At 46.1% G+C, this 17,367-nt stretch overlaps 1 protein-coding gene and 1 pseudogene across 2 annotated transcripts in view; one reads left to right on the top strand and one right to left on the bottom strand.

Annotated features, from left to right (window-relative positions):
- Positions 1 to 17,367, bottom strand: part of LOC126412649 (ras association domain-containing protein 10-like) — a 1,122,590-nt gene that overhangs the window by 917,143 nt on the left and 188,080 nt on the right. The gene's annotated exons all lie outside the window — the stretch shown is intronic.
- LOC126413472 (5S ribosomal RNA) lies at positions 8,909 to 9,026 on the top strand (annotated as a pseudogene).

Raw genomic sequence — 17,367 nt, 5'->3', positions numbered from 1 at the left:
ATTGAAGAAGAAATAATAAACTTTTAGGTTTGCTGATAACACTGTAATTCTGTCACAGATGGCAAAGGACAAGAAAGGTCAGTTGAACGGAATAGATAATGTCTTGAAAAGACGTTATTAGATGAATACCAGCAAAAGTAGAAAAGAAAGTAATGGAATGGAGTCGAATTAAATCTGTTGATGCTGACTGAATCAGATTAGTAAATGAGACACTAAAAATCGTATTTGTCTTTTGTTACTTAAGCAACAAAGTAACTGACCATAGCCGAAGCAAAGACCATTTTTGAGAAACAGAAGTTTGCTAACATCCATACATATTGTAAAAACAGATGAACATATACATTATGCATCTATGTATGTATCGTATGTTCCAAATCTCCTCCTAAAGTATTGGACCGATTTCAACTAAAATCGGTACACATATTACTTATTGTCTGAAAAGAATTGCTATTGAGGGGGAGGGGGGGGGTAAGAATCACGTGTCTATCAAAGGACTGGGGGTAGCGGTGAATAACCAATAACCAATGTAGCCCATGACGCGCTAATACTCACACTTCAGCCATCCAGTATTTGAGAATGACAGCACTTAGCGACTTGCAACAAACTTTACACGTAATATCAAACTCTTACGAAACTTTTTCTCGCAGACAACCTCTAAAGATGATGACAGGAAAACTGATCCATCCGGCATGACTTTTTAGTTTATTGCTTCCTTATTATTCACTGTATTCGCAATACGGTTTGCAGACTATTTTCACATATACCGCTGAATGTACTAGCAAGATTGTAGCATTGTACGACACATAGTACAGGAGCTATGACGTCATAAACACTGAAATGCATAACAAACAACCGCATCATGCATGACGTTGTAATTCATTTCTTCTTTATTTATAATACCATTCGCAGCCAATTACGCAGACAGTATCCACATTTATCACTGAATGTACCGACAAAAATATATCTTTGCACGCCACGTAGTTCAGAAGATATGACGTCAAACACTGAGATGCGTGAAAAACTGCGGCCTTATACAAGTATGACATTTTCATTTACTATTTCTATTAGCTGTGTTCACAACACATTTCGCAGGCAGTAGCCACGTATACCATTGGCCATCCCAGTAAAATTATAGCATTGTACAGCTCATAGTTCAGGAGATATGAAGCCGTAAACATTGAGCTGCGTGAGAATGAAACTGCAGGACGAAATTAGTTAGAGATACAGGTAAAGTACGTGTACAAATATACGTGAAATATGTTAAATGTATGTTACGTATATCTGACATACGCGAACGCGGGCGAAGCCACGGGTAAAAAGCTCATCCTAAGCCCCTGGAACGCTTTCAACCAAATTTGGTATTAGTTACGATCTGCAAAGGAATATTGTGTGGGTAAGAACTACCAGCCTCCAACTAGATTGAGCATGATAAATTGGAGAAGGAAGGTCATAGGAGGTGATGGACAGGCAGTGAGGGGGAAGGAAGAAATTGACACAGATAGGGGGAGGAGGAGATGGACAGAGAAAGGAAAGAGGAGGTGATGGACAGAGAAAGGGAAGTGGAGGAGATGGACAGAGAATGGGAAGAGGAGATGACCAGAGAAAGGAAAAAGGAGAAGATGAAGAGGGAGAGGGGGAGGAGAGGATGGACAGAGAGAGTGAGAAGTTGAGGTGGAATTAGAGAGTGGTGGAGATGGACAGAGAGGGGAGGAGCCGGAGAAGATGGACAAAGAGTGGGGGGGGGGGGGGGCGGAGAAGGTGAACAGAGAAAGGGTGTGGATGGATAGAGATGAGGGAGGAGATGGACAGAGATGGGGTGAAGGAGGAGATGGACAGAGGAAGGAGGAAATGGACTAATGCAAGACAGGATTAAAGACATACCCGTGAAATGCCGGGTGCTAACCCAATATAAATTTAAGTGTTGAGAAATATTTTCTAAAGCTTTTTGGATTTCAAATGGCTCTGAGCACTATGGGACTTGACATCTGAGGTCATCAGTCATCTAGAACTTAGAATTACTTTAACCTAACTAACGTAAGGACATCACACACGTCCATGCCCAAGGGAGGATTCGAACCTGCGACCGTAGCGGTCACGCGGTTCCAGACTGTAGCGCCTAGAACTGCGCTGTCACAACGGCCTGCAAGCTTTTTGGAATATAGCCCTGTACAGAAATGAAAGTTGGACGCTAAACATTTCATACTCAAAGTTTCAGGTTAACTCTGTACTGTTGTAATATTTCTGGCTGCATCGTCATTACTGCCTGAATCCAAAATAAACAAATTAATTAAAAAAAGCAGGAATATAAATAAGCTTTCCAAACGTGGTTCTACAGAAGAATGTTTAAGATTAGCTGGGTATATCGAATAACGAAAGAAGAAAAATTGGACATTTTTTGGGGAGAAAATAAACGTATGGCACTACGTGACTAAAAGAAGGGATCGGCTGACAGAGTGCATCCTGAGGAACTGTTAATTTAGTAATGGAGGGAAATGGGTGGGGGCGAAAACTGTAGCGGGACAAAATGGTTCAAATGGCTCTGAGAACGATGGGACCAAACTTCTGAGGTCATCAGTCCCCTAGAACTTAGGACTACTTAAACCTAACTAATCTAAGGATGTCACACACATCCACGCCCGAGGCAGGATTCTAACCTGCGACCGTAGCGGTCGCGCGGTTCCGGACTGAAGCGCCTAGAACCGCTCGGCCACATAGGCCGGCTGTAGTGGGACACTAATGCTTGATTATAGTAAGCCACTTGAAACGGATGTAGGCTGCCGTTGTTATATAGACATGAAGAGGCTTACATAAAATTGACTAGCGTAGAGAAGGAGTTCATAAACCCAGCCTTCAGACTAAAAGCGGCAACAACAACAATTACACGCATGGTACTTCGGTATGAAGTGCAAAATGTGATTTAATCTCCTTGACGGTACAGTTAAGCAACCGCCTCCTTCGCGTCCCGCCAGGGTGCATGCGCTCTCCCTCTCTCTCTCTCCCTCTCTCGCTCTCTCTCTCTCTCTCTCTCTCTCCCGAGCCGACTTAACGCCGAGTCGCGTGAACTCGCTGTTAAGTCGTTTGCCACCGTTAAGGAAGGCTATCCAAGGACAAGTGCTGCTTACCATGTGAGACTCGGGCACTATGAGCAATTATAGTTGAAAATCACTTAGAGCAGCCGTGCGAGTCTCTGTCCCTCCAACTTAAGTGGACAAGAAACACTTCGCTCGGATTTAGTGGAAGACGGCTTTGGAACTTCGTCTTCTATTTGTGTCTACATAATTAACTAACAATGTGTAATTTTCGCTTGCTGGACTTGTCTGGTGCCCACCAGTTACTGAGAGCTGTCTGCAGTGCCGCTGCGTTGTTTTTCTTTCTTTTTTTTTTTTTTTTTTTTTTTTTTTTTTTTTACTGTGTGTGTGTGTGATATCGTTGTGTGTTTGAAGTAATCGGTATTTAAAAGAGTTTACTGGTTCTATCTTGGATAACTTACATGGCTACAATTGCTTATGCCATAGTTATTCTTGTGTTTTGGGTTTGAGCCCTGTTGGTAATTTATGATTGTTACTTGTGCCAGTGTTGTGCAATTCTTTTTGTTCTCGTGATTAACGTAAGTTCAGTTTTACTTCCTGCTATTTTAGCGGAAGCTACACAACTTAAAACTATGTATTTTGGTACACTCTCTCTTAGGTGAGATTGGCATTCTACTTAACACCACGTTTGGCAGTAATTTGGATAGTATGGGATACGGCAAAATAGGTTTTAGAAAATTTTAGTTTCCTGCAACATAATTTAGAGTGACTGATTATTGTTATAGTATTTATGCTACAACAGACAACGTGTAATTTAATAGAGGTGGTTTTCAAAGTGTTTTCCTTCTGCAGCAACGAATGTGTAGACAGACTTGGTGAAGAACACCATTTGAGATTGCACGCATATGTTCGGAAACAACAGGACCAACATCCTGGAGTGTTTGAGGTGCATCTATGACTACTCCGTCCTTCAGATAGCCCCATAAGAAATAGCCACACTGATTGAAATCGGGAATGTGAGGGGACATTCCACACCATGTCCAATGAATGCTACTGTGTCCAGGACAATGCTCTGATTTTTGAAGTCTCCTGAAAGAAATCGAAGAATTCCGCCGTATGGTGTGGACGTGCTCCACCCAGCACGAACCAGTAGTTTCGGAGCATTCGGCCGCGTCGTGTAGTCGGTACTATTCATGTTACAGTACCTGTCTGCGTTTGTCAGCAGTGACAGCTTCCAAATACATATCGCCACAGTGATGCATTGTGCACTGATTGCGCACCAAGCAGGGACTTTTTCTTGATGACTTGTAGCAGCAGAAGCCCAGTGGTGACAGTTCTGTTTGTTGACGTACGCAAGGAGATGGAAGAGTACCTCATCACGAAACCAGATCTGATCCGCACCGACTTTTGCATTTTCAAAGGCTCCAATCCTCTCATCTCCAGAAGAATACCGCCGCTCTACGTCCCTATCCTTTAGAGGTAGGCACCGTTCAATTTTGTGAGGTAAGAGGTTAAGTTTCTCTTTCATTATTCTGAGGAGAAATCGTCGTGACATCTGGAGTTTTTGTGCTGCATATGGTGTTGATGTAGTGGGCACTACATAAAGTACGTATCACAGGATGCTTAAATTCTGTCGTCACGATTTGACTTCAGCTCTGTACAGGAATCTCACCGAGGAATGGTCTTTCCCCCGATGGTGCTGTTTTTGGACAAAATGTGTTGTTGAATGAGCGTCTCAGCACAACGATACGCCCAGAATTTGCGTAAAATGTCTTTACGCTCAACAAAATTGCTCCATTGTTAGTGCTTCCATTCTGAGATGTGAAATGAGGCCTCTGTCAGTGAGCTATAGGATTGTATGTATTGTATTGTAAGTTAACAGGGGACCTAGAAACGACGGAGAGGCTCCGTCCCCGCCGCAGCCGCAGTGGTCTACAACCCCATGACGACTACCGCAGTCCACTTCACCCCTCCGCCGCCCCACACCGAACCCAGGGTTACTGTACGGTTCGGCCCCCGGTGGACCCCCCAGGGAACGTCTCACACCAGACGACTGTAACCCCTATGTTTGCGTGGTAGAGTAATGGTGGTGTACGCGTACGTGGAGAACTTGTTTGCGCAGCAATCGCCGACATAGTGTAACTGATGCGGAATAGGGGGAAACAGCCCGCATTCGTCGAGGCAGATGGAAAACCGCCTAAAAACCATCCACAGACTGACCGGAGCACCGGACCTCGACACAAATCCGCTGGGCGGATTCGTGCCGGGGACCAGGAGCTCCTTCCCGCCCGGAAAGCCGGAGCTATAGTACTTTCAGAACTACAATACAAAAACGTCTCAAGTAGAACCATTTACGGCAAACAATTAAACAACAAGAGACAAGTACTTTGTAACACTTATTATCGCCAACCCGTATTTCACTGACTAACGTAAAGGCTATCTGACCATTACCTGTCCTGATCTGCTATGCTTACAAATGTTAACTGATTTGTTAACTAAATGTTTATTGATGCGTGGTCTATAGCATTTGGAACATGTGTTAACATTTTTCTGTCTGTTCTAGTAACACCTGAATTCAAACTGTGCTTTATTGCCTTTGTCTTGGGACAGAAACTCTGCGCAGTGTCACGACTTCAGAATTCAACTGAAAATCCGTCACTTTTCGTATAGTAAATCTTTATTGCCGATTTTCTTGCTTTCATTTGAGTATGTCAAATTTCATCTGTTAAAAAATTTTGCTTTGCGCTGTTTGTTAAATAAAGTCTTTCCTTGACGACGTGATATATCACTCAAATTCATTTCGATAAAAACGTCAGTATTTTATGGATACAAATGAATATGTTGATACACTCATTAGCCGGCCGAAGTGGCCGTGCGGTTAAAGGCGCTGCAGTCTGGAACCGCAAGACCGCTACGGTCGCAGGTTCGAATCCTGCCTCGGGCATGGATGTTTGTGATGTCCTTAGGTTAGTTAGGTTTACCTAGTTCTAAGTTCTAGGGGACTAATGACCTCAGCAGTTGAGTCCCATAGTGCTCAGAGCCATTTGAACCATTTTTGATACACTCATTATATTCTAGAGGCGATGTGTTACTATGGAGACATGTTTACATGTTTATTGTCAGGATCTCAAGCAAAGTGCTGCGAGATACCTGCGTAAATTGTTACGCTGTTCAGATACAGTGAAACGTCAGTTTAAGGTAATTTTTTCAACATATTTCTGCATAAATTCATTTCAGACTTTGAAGAACTGCCGCTTCTGTTATTATTGTTAATATTCATCCTTATACTTTTAAACAAAAGCCTTCGTTGATGAACAATACCTTCTGTCATCACATTTCGTCCATATACACCATCTGATCAGAACTATTCAGACACCAGTATGTAATGTGGCATTCATCACTGGATGTCGCAATAGACGGACCCACCGCTATGAAAGTAACAGCTTAGGGGGGGGGGGGGCGGTGAGGGGAGTTTAATGGCTTCGAATGTGGTCTAGTCACCTGTGTGATAAATCTATGAGAGACGTTTCCTACTTTCTAAAACTGCTCCCATCGCCTGTTGTTTATGTGATTGTGCACCCGACCAGGCAGACCTCATGCAGTGGCGGACAGGGAGCGTCGAACATTGCGGAGGACGGTTGAAAAATCGCACGAAATCAGCGGAAGGAGTCACTGCTACCAGCAATTCAGCTGCCACAGTGACTGTGCGTGCGGAGTTAAAAACTGTCGACTATGAGATCAGAAGTATCCGGATACCCCCAAAAACATATTTTTTCGTATTAGGTGCATTGTGCTGCCACCTACAGCCAGGAACTCCATATCAGCGACCTCAGTAGTCATTAGACATCGTGAGAGAGCAGAATGGGGCGCTCCGCGTAACCCACGGACTTCGAACGTGGCCAGGTGATTGGGTGTCACTTGTGTCATACATCTGAACGTGAGATTTCCACACTCCTAAACACCCCTAGGTCCACTGTTTCCGAAGTGATACTGAAGCGGAAACGTGAAGGGACACGTACAGAACAAAAGCGTATGGACCGACCTCGTCTGTTGACTGACAGAGACCGCCGACAGTTGAAGAGGGTCGTAATGTGTAATAGGCAGACATCTATCCAGACCACAACTGAGGAATTCCAAACTGCATCAGGAACCACTGCAAGTACTGTGACAGTTACGGGGGAGGTGAGAAAACTTGGATTTCATGGTTGAGCGGCTGCTCATAAGCCACACATCATGCCGGTAAATGCCAACGACGCCTCGCTTGGTGTAAGGAGCGAAAACGTTGAACATTTGAACACTGGAAAAACGTTGTGTGGAATGACGAATCACGGTAAACAATGTGGTGATCCGATGGCAGGGTGTAGGTATTGCGAATGCCCGATGAACGTCATCTGCCAGCGTGTGTAGTGGTGCAAATGGCTCTGAACACTATGGGTCTTAACTTCTGAGGTTATCAGTCCCCTAGAACTTAGAATTACTTAAACCTAACTAACCTAAGGACATCACACACATGCACGCCCGAGGCAGGATTCGAACCTGCGACCGCAGCAGTCACGCGGTTCCGGACTGAAACGCCCAGAACCTCTCGGCCACCACGGCCGGCGTGTGTAGTGCCAACAGTAAAATTCGGAGGCGGTGGTGTTATTGTGTGGTCGTGTTTTCCACGGAGGGGGCTTGCACCCCTTGTTGTTTTGCGTGGCACTATCACAGCACAGACCTACACTGATGTTTTAAGCACCTTCTTGCTTCCCACTGTTGAAGAGCAATTCGGGGATGGTGATTGCATCTTTTAAGACGATCGAGCACCTGTTCGTAATGCACGGCCTGTGGCGGAGTTCTTACACGACAATAACATCCCTGTAATGGACTGGCCTGCACAGAGTCCTGACCTGATTCCTTTAGAACACTTTTGGGATGTTTTGGAATGCCGACTTCGCGCCAGGCCTCCGTGACGAATGGGCTGCCATTCCCCAACAAACCTTCCAGCATCTGGTTGAACATATTCCTGGGAGAGTGGAAGCTGTCATCAAGGCTAAGGGTGGGCCAACACCGTACTGAATTCCAGCATTTTCAGCCAGTAGTCCGGATACTTTTGATCACATAGTGTGTTTCTGTAGTCAATGATGAGCGACGCTTGGGGTGGTATGAACAGTGGGTGACTGGAAATGGAAGACTGGGAATGGCGAGTCCTATCCTGTAGTAATCCGGTGGAAGTCTTTGGGTTTGGTGAACGTTATCTGTCATCATGTGTTGTGCCAACAGTGAAGTATGGAGGAGGTGACGTTATTGTGGGGGGGGGGGGGGGGGTGTTTTTCATGGTTATGGTGTGGCCCCTTATCGCACTAAATGCGGAATGCACATTTTAGAGCTTAGTGTACCGTTTACAACAGAGGAACAGTTCAGAAACGATGACTGTTTTTATCAGCACGAGAATGCAGCCTGTCATAAAGCAGCGTCTATGTGGCAGTGGTCTGTGGACAATATGATTCCTGAAACTGACTGATCTGCTCATAGTTCCAACTTGAACCCACACCTACGTGTGGGTGATAGAACATCAACTTCGCTCCAGACCCCATTGTCTAACATCGCCACCTTTTCTGGTTTCGGCTCTGAAGGAGAATAGGCAGGCATCCCTCCAAAGGCAATCAGACACCTCATTGAAAGTGACTCCATCAGGGGTTAAGTAACCGGAGAGGTGAATGATGGGCACACCACAAATTAATGTCCGATAGTAGGTGTCCTGCTAGTTTTGATCGGATAGTGTACAATACAAATTTCGCTATGAATGGCAACACCTTTCCGAGATACAGAACTAATTTCATATTTGGCGAGATTCTAAACTGCAACAATAATTTCGAATGGTTACTATATGACAATTGGCCAACGGCCTTGCCGCAGTAATAACACCGATTCCCGTCAGATCACCGAAGTTAAGCGCTGTCGGGCTGGGCTAGCAGTTTGATGGGTGACCATCCGGTCGGCCGAAGGCTGTTGGCAAGCGGGTTACACTCAGCCATTGTGAGGCAAACTGAGGAGCTACTTGACTGAGAAGAAGCGGCTCCGATCTCGTTAACTGTCATACGGCCCGGGAGAGCGATGTGCTGACCACATGCCCCTCCATATCCGCATCAGGTGGCCCCTGTTCGGACGGATTTTAGTTTGGTTTTACTATTTGACAACTAGGTACGATGTATGGCACAACGTGACTAGGTACAATGACTTAGTGTTTGAGTCAGTGTAACGACTGTTTCTTTCACCTGTGCTCTCTATGTCACATGAAGACAGAGGTTACTTCCCGGATAGTTCTCCTGTTTAGAGAACGCGAGAGTGCACAACCGTGTGAAATAGACGATCCAAGAGAGCTTCACGCAGGCTGCTCTGAAGAGGAGCTTCTGTTAGAAAAAGCGGTACAGCAGAAACGCCGATGCGAAGTAAAAAAACTGAAAGAAGCACAGCCGCGAGACAATTTCTAACCGCGAGGCATTACTGAACGGTGGAAGAGTTCTCTCATAAAGATCCGCCCAACTACCGTAACGCTGAAGACTTGTTTCTACAAAAAACATTCCGACGCGAGTTTCATAATTTAGCAGCTAGGCTGCGGCCGGAATACGCAAACATCCTTATACCAAACACAGCGTATTACCCGGAAAAAGATTTTGCACACAGCAAATAGCTCGCTGACGCCAGGGAGAAATTCATACGTCCTGCGTTTCTCACATCATTACTAAAGACAAGACAGACCAAACAGCCGTTGCTTTAAATTATATGGTGCCCTATTTCAAGCATTCAATTGCTTGTGCAGGGTGCAAAAAATATAACGGACATGGAAAATATTTACACGGGATTGGCTTTTGTTGGATCATGAGTTTCAAGGACATTTTGCCGCTAAGTTTTCCCTTGCAGACGTTTTTTATGTTTTGCCAAGATACTTGTAGTCTTATACTCTTGGACAAACTGCTCTGCGCACTTTGCCCACGAGTTGTGCTTTGCATAACTTTCGACAATCAATACATGTGTTTTATCGTGACAACCATTTATTGTTGCTTTCAACTGGTCAGTAAACACGTTCGCTCATTGCATTCACTTAAATGTAATGACACACCTAAGTACTCGGAACAGAGCGTGGGGGAGATACGCATGTGCGGAGATGTGACAGTAGCCGATTGACGTCAGCTGTACATTTTATTAGTGACACATGAAAATTTGCGCCGGACTGGCACTCAAACTTGTATTTCCCACTTGTCGCCAATGGTCGCCTTAACCACTTCGTCTATCCGTGCATGCCTCCCGGATCGAACCAAACGTCCATATGTAATACACTATCCGTAACCAGCACGCTCGCCCTAGCGATGGCCGTACAAGGAAAGACAAATTTTTATTATCGCCATTTTGACCCCTCGAGGTTTATGAACCAATGATTTACTAAAGTCCATGTTTATAAGGATCTTCATATTACATTACAATGTCCTTCAGAAATGCATGCATGCAAGCATACACAGATATTGTGTAAATAATTAGTAACCGACTGGTGCATCGAAATCATGGTTTCCAGCAGTTCTGCTGTTCGTCAGGAAAGTTCAATTCCATGTCAGTCTTATAAACATTTTCCAGGCCAGTTTTGATTTGCCCACTCAGTGTTTATTTCGCGCTAATACTTACACCAATTATCTGGTATTCGAGAATTGACCATAGGTTGTACATTTTTTTAATAAAATTGAAATACTAAACAGGATTGTGGATGTGTGTAAGTTAATTATTCTGTTCTACACACCTGCGTAACCCATATCGCTAATGCATGTCTCTGCGCTCGGCTCAAATGTAGCCTGTTCGAACCATGGTGGTGGTAAACATACTTATCGCCAGTATTTGGCCGGCATGGGAGATAGAATAGTGGCGTACAGTTCCAGATCAGCAGACACTAGGCCAGTGTCCTGGGTTAAATTCCAGACCTCTCAATAGTGAGGCCATGTGACAATGTTGATAGTGACCCTTTCATGGGACGGAGACGTCAATTTCGGCGGCCTCTTGGTGTCATTCGTGATGAGTGAGCTATGTGCTGGCAATGTGTTTCGCCAGGTTAGAGTGAGCAAAAACTGGGTTTGAACTGTAATACAGAGAATAATTTTACGTGTGGTAATTCGGTTAGTGAGATGACATATTCGTCAAGACGTATTTGAGCATCAGCGGAATTGTCAGAAGATGTTCCATATTGCACGGGACGTGGAGACTCCCTTTTTCGGTATATTTATAGGGTGAGCCAACTTTTGTAATAATTAATTATATAGTGAATAGAAGAGGTCTGGGACTAGTTGCTGGCCTGAACAACATTCAGAAGGTTGCCGTGACGACATGTGGATTTTTTCTGGCTGTTAGCTGGCAAAATAAAGTGGCTCTGCTGGGTGACAGAAACGGGGAGTAGTTTTTTAATTAGTTGGGGGCTACCCCATTGAGAATGGCCGACTGTGAGAAACAAGATAATCATTCTGTAGCTGCAGAACTAATTCAGTAAGAGGCCTAAATGTTCTAAAAATAAAGTAGCTGGGAGCTCGCGTAATTTGGCGGTCGTTTGTGGGCTCTCGAAGAGGGAAGAAGTCAGGTGTAGCGTGACCAAGAGGTGGAGCGTTAGCCGAGGTTCAGTTTCCAGATGAACTTAATCGTTCTAGAGCAGTGCTTTTACGACGTCAGCGTTGCTGTAGCAACAGTTGATCGGCAGCTGTAACATTCATAGTAGCGCGTGTGATGATTTAGCATAAGCTGGTGGCATTGAAGCTCCATAACAGATTAAAACTGTGAACTGGACCGAGCTCGAATCTGGGACCTTCACAGACAAGTGCTCTACCGACTGAGCTATCCAAGCACGACTCATGACATGATCCGTACTCACAGCTATACTTCCACCAGTACTTCTCTTCTATAAACTTCATAAAAGCTCTTCTCGACACTATATCATAGCCGGCCGCGGTGGTCTCGCGGTTCTAGGCGCGCAGTCCGGAACCGTGTGACTGCTACGGTCGCAGGTTCGAATCCTGCCTCGGGCATGGATGTGTGTGATGTCCTTAGGTTAGTTAGGTTTAAGTAGTTCTAAGTTCTAGGGCACTGATGACCACAGCTGTTAAGTCCCATAGTGCTCAGAGCCATTTTAGCCACTATATCATACAACGGCAGTTTACTGATATGTCAGGAAGCTAATGTGTTGGGCAAATAAGAAGGCGGGTAGGATCTGTTCTGCGCAGGGAGAGACGGAGACTACTCTCTCTCTCTCTCTCTCTCTCTCTCTCTCTCTCTCTCTCTCCCTCCCTCCCTCCCTCCCTCCCTCCCTCCCTCTCTGTATGGCCCAAATCACATGCGCCCGCAGTTGTCTACCATGGCGACTTCCAACACTGAGGTCAGCGCCCCATCGGGGCTCTGTTTCTGCCTCTGAGTCTCCCTAGAAACTATATTCTCGCCTAATTATCTCTGTTACCTATTAACGTAACACTTACAGTGTTTGCTTTAAGCCGTTCACAATGAAAACTACAATGGCTAAGTTGCCTCTTCATACTTAAACTAAGATGAAAATCAACACTAAACACTGAATGAGCACCTCAAAGTGCGCTCTACAGCGGTAAAATATTGCTGTAGGCGGGACCGACATATGGAACACTACTCCTTGTCATTCGCATCGTCCCACCACCCGCCTTCACACGTTCACACCATTATAATAGCTGGGCAAGGTACAGGCGAAGGAAATAGAATTGCCGGTGTTTATTACAGTGAGGATAAATTATACTGTTCCCGTGGAACTGAATATTTGGACTTTTTTGCTTGATTTCTGACGATATCTTTGAACTCTCATCGGAGACTTTTGCTTCGCTGAGAACACCGAGCACATTGTAGAAGACCGGTTGGAGGATAAGGGGGACCACAAGTTTATACTTTCCCACTCGAGTTGTGAAATTTCTTAAGTTATGAGCCCATCGTTTTGCTATGGTGCTACAAAAGATCTATGCGATGCAGGTACCGGGCAGTTAATGGGCAACAGGAAACTAATTTAACGTATTGGATATAAAAAGTTGGAAAGCTCTACCGTTTTTTGGTTAGACGGCTGGAAACAACTACACACATTGAACAACTGGTAGCGTGCTTATGTGCCTATTTAAAGTGGACGACTTCATTTTTCTATCCCCTGCTGAGGAGTTATGAAACACATTTCTAAAACACAACCGTTTAACACAGTAACTTGTTAAAGTACACTCCCGAGAGAGAATGTTTCCAGAAAAATAATTGAAAACTGTCCATCCTGGACAGCATCTAGAGCAGCAGAGAAGAGATTTAGGCACGGTCCTACGAGGCGAGGAGCTCGTAGGCGGCCAGTGGTAACCACGGTGAAGCGGCACCTTATGAGCAGCTGTTGGAAGCGCAGAGGCGGATGTGGCTCACGGCACGACGATTCAGCGAGCAGTGGCAGCGGTCGCGGCAAGCGGGGTACGTTGCGGAGACGTGAAAAGCGGTTCTTGATCCGTCGGAGTCAGGGACGTGTCTGTCCTCTGGGCGGAGCGCGGACCTATGTTGCCGCCTGCGGAAGCATACGGCGCGGTACCTGGTGAGTACGTGACAACGCGGTCGGAAAACACCATCCGCTGATCGCAGCGCTGCGTGCTGCGAATCACACGCGACGTAGCGGCGAAGACGGAGCTCCCGGACGTCGTGTCAGCTGCTAGTGGCCCGACTGTACACAGTGCCTTTGCCTCGTCTACTTCCAAACAACCTCGTAGGTTGAGGCACGGGCCGAACCTGGTCCGCTTAACTGACACGGAAGTGTGATGGTCGAACCATACAGGACCGAGTGAGGTAGCGCAGTGGTTAGTACACTGGACTCACATTCAGGAGGACGACGCTTCAAACCCGCCTCCAGCCATCGTGATTTAGGTTTTCCGTGTTTTCCCCAAATCACTGCAGGCAAACACCGGGCTGGTTCCTCTGAAAGGTCACAGCCCATTTCCTTCCCCATCCTTTACTAATCCAGATGACCTCGCTGTTTGGTACCCTCCCCCAAACCAACCAACCAACCGAACTATGCAGGGGGCATTCTTGTATACACTGCACATGTAATGCCAGTTGCGGGAAAGACAGATGCCAGTTTCATGGGAAGAAACGCCACGAAGTGAAGTCCACTTAAAAGGAGATAACTTACATAATCCTCACTTCACTCGACCAATGGATGAGTATTGTTCCTCTGTCTGAGACCCTTAGACGGTAACACTGATAAAGGAAATTGAGAAGATCCAAAGAAGAGCAGCGCGTTTTTTCACAAGTTCATTCGCTGTGAGTGAAAGCGTCATAAAGACGCTCATCCAATTTGACAATCAGACGATACAACACCACCTCTGTTAAAATGACTGCTAATGGAATTGGGTGCGAATCTGGGTGCAGGCCGATCGCTGTGGCCTAGCGGTTCTAAGCGCTTCAGTCCGGAACCGCGCTGCTGCTACGGTCGCGGGCTCGAATCTTGTCTCGGCCATGGATGTGGGTGATGTTCTTAGGTTACTTAGGTTTAAGTAATTCTAAGTCTAGGGGACTGATGAGCTCAGACGTTAAGTCCCATAGTGCTTAGAGCCATTTTTTTAATCTCCGTGTAGCTTTCCCTGTTACTGAATGAAACTTTCGAGCTTTTCTATTTGCCCTATCAATCCATCTGTTACAGCCCCCACACGGACCACGTACCACTGGGGTGCATGCAGTAGATAATTGTTCAGAGGCGAACTATTCATGTATCAATTATGTAATGTCTTCGCCCCAAGTTTTTCGTTATAAATCTTACAATTATTTTCATGGCTATTACAATTTACCAAGGACAAATGTTCACGATTATTTGTATAGGAGTGGGAAAATTTTTTATACTTTTAGTCGGATTTAAAAACATGTTATATCAAAAATTTATACTTATTTAAATAATTATTTTGTATTATGTGATACGCGAATATTATGTGATACAAGAACGATATTTTGACAATAGATAAAGTTACAAGCTACACATTTCAAAAAAGTACGTAAATGAAGCAAGTAATAGCTTCAGATATCAGGTGTCTTGAAAGTACGAGGGGCTTGAATAATTAACGCATCACTTTCTTTTCTTGGCCAGCTTCGGTTGAAAAAAATGCAGAATTTGTAGCGGGATATCGTGGGATATTTCCACTTCAGCCCCTATAGTTTTTAGACGTTCCCATAGGTGGCGGCGCTGTACGTAGGTTCAAGACGGCATCTGCAGCGGAGGTGAGTTCCAAGTGGAGGGCTTTCATTGAGCATGACAGATATTCATAGGCGCTTGCAGTGTGTATGAAGAGAACCAGCAGTGAGAAAAGCACGGTGAGTCGTTGGGCGGGGCGTTCATTATCGTCGTAACAAAGTCGCGCAAACATGTTCGATCTCCAGCATGCCGGCCACCCGCACACAGCTGTGACACCTGCGGTGACGGATCGCAATCGCGATAGGCTACAATCCGACGTTTATCAAAGTCGGAAACGTGATGGTACGCCTAACAAGGTCGCGCAAACATGTTCGATCTCCAGCATGCCGGCCACCCGCACACAGCTGTGACACCTGCCGTGACGGATCGCAATCGCGATAGGCTACAATCCGACGTTTATCAAAGTCGGAAACGTGATGGTACGCATTTCTCCTCCTTACACGAGGCATCACAACAACATTTCACCAGGCAACGCCGGTCAACTGCTGTTTGTGTATGAGAAACCGGTGGGAAACTTCCCTCATGTCAGGACGTGTAGGTGTCGCCACCGGCGCCAACCTTGTGTGAATGCTCTGGAAAGCTAATCGTTTGGATATCACAGCATCTTCTTCCTGTCGGTTAAATTTCGCGTCTGTAGCACGTCATCTTCGTGGTTTAGCAATTTTAATAGCCAGTAGTGTAAATTCCTCTACAGCGTAATCTGTGTGGAAAGCACAAAATGTGACGATTTATGCATTTGCGCCAAACTTGCTTATCGGTAAACGCACCGCGAACTGCTGGCGCCTTAGCGTCCGCTCCTGTGCGTAGGACTCGGGCCGCGACCTCTTCGGAGCCAGCGCACGGCCAGGCCCGGCTCGCCACGCCTGGTCGGCCACCGCCACCGCCACCGCCAGCGCGCCGGTATTCATGAAGGACGCACACCCGCAGCACGTAGCCGTGTTCCCAAGGGCAGCGCAGCCGCAGCCGCAGCACGCACCTCCCACACACGCAGCGCCTCCGCCACGCCACCACTCACGCACCATCTGCTGCCACCCGCGAGCTGGCGCGCCACCCGCCACCGGTCGCCAGACAGCAAGCGCCGACACGCTGGCAGGACAAACTCTTTGGGAGGAACTCGCTCTGGACGTAACTGCGTGGTGTTCCGCGGCCATAGCAATTTAACACACAAATCTTCCGGATATAAAGCTGCTCCACACTGTAAAACGCATTAACACCGGCTGAATAGATTGAACCTACGTTACGGCGTCGCTTATACTTGTACTTCCTCTAAGAGTATTGAATGAAGGAACTGGATAAAAAAAATTAGGAGTCCCCAAAAGATAATAACGTTTAATAGCGCCTCTAACCTCGATTAGTCCACCTCTTTCTTCGGGTATATTGTATCCGGCTGAAGATGAATAGATCCTGTAGATGTGCCAAACTGCAAGGAAGTTGTATGCTATATTTTAGCCGCTGTTTCAAATGCTCCCAGATACACTATTGGCCAGTAAAACTGCTACACCACGAAGATGACGTGCTAAAGACCCAAAATTTAACCGACAGGAAGAAGATGTCGTGATATGCAAATCATTGGCTTTTCAGAGCATTCACACAAGGTTGGCGCCGGCGGCGACACCTACAACGAGCTGACATGAGGAAAGTTTCCAACCGATTTCTCATACACAAACAGCAGTTGACCGGCGTTGCCTGGTGAAACGTTGGAGTGATCCCTCGTGTAAGGAGGAGAAATGCGTACCATCACGTTTCCGAATTGGATAAAGGTCGGATTGTAGCCTATCGCGATTGCGGTTTATCGTATCGCGACATCGCTGCTCGCGTTGGTCGAGAGCCAATGACTGTTAGCAGAATATTGAATCGGTGGGCTTAGGAGAGTAATACGAAACGCCGTGCTGGATCCCAACGGCCTCGTATCACTAGCAGTCGAGATAACAGGCATCTTATCCGCATGGCTGTAACGGATCGTGCAGCCACGTCTCGATCCCTGAGTCAACAGATGGGGACATTTGCAAAACAACAACCATCTGCACGAACAGTTCGACGACGTTTGCGGCAGCATGGACTATCAGCTCGGAGACCATGGCTGCGGTTACCCTTGACGCTGCATCACGGACA

The sequence above is a fragment of the Schistocerca serialis genome, chromosome 7 (genome assembly GCF_023864345.2).
Source record: "Schistocerca serialis cubense isolate TAMUIC-IGC-003099 chromosome 7, iqSchSeri2.2, whole genome shotgun sequence".
NCBI classification, from domain to species: Eukaryota; Metazoa; Arthropoda; class Insecta; order Orthoptera; family Acrididae; genus Schistocerca; species Schistocerca serialis.
The sequence above is the reverse complement of the archived record's forward strand: the minus strand, read 5'-3'. Positions and strand labels throughout refer to the sequence as shown.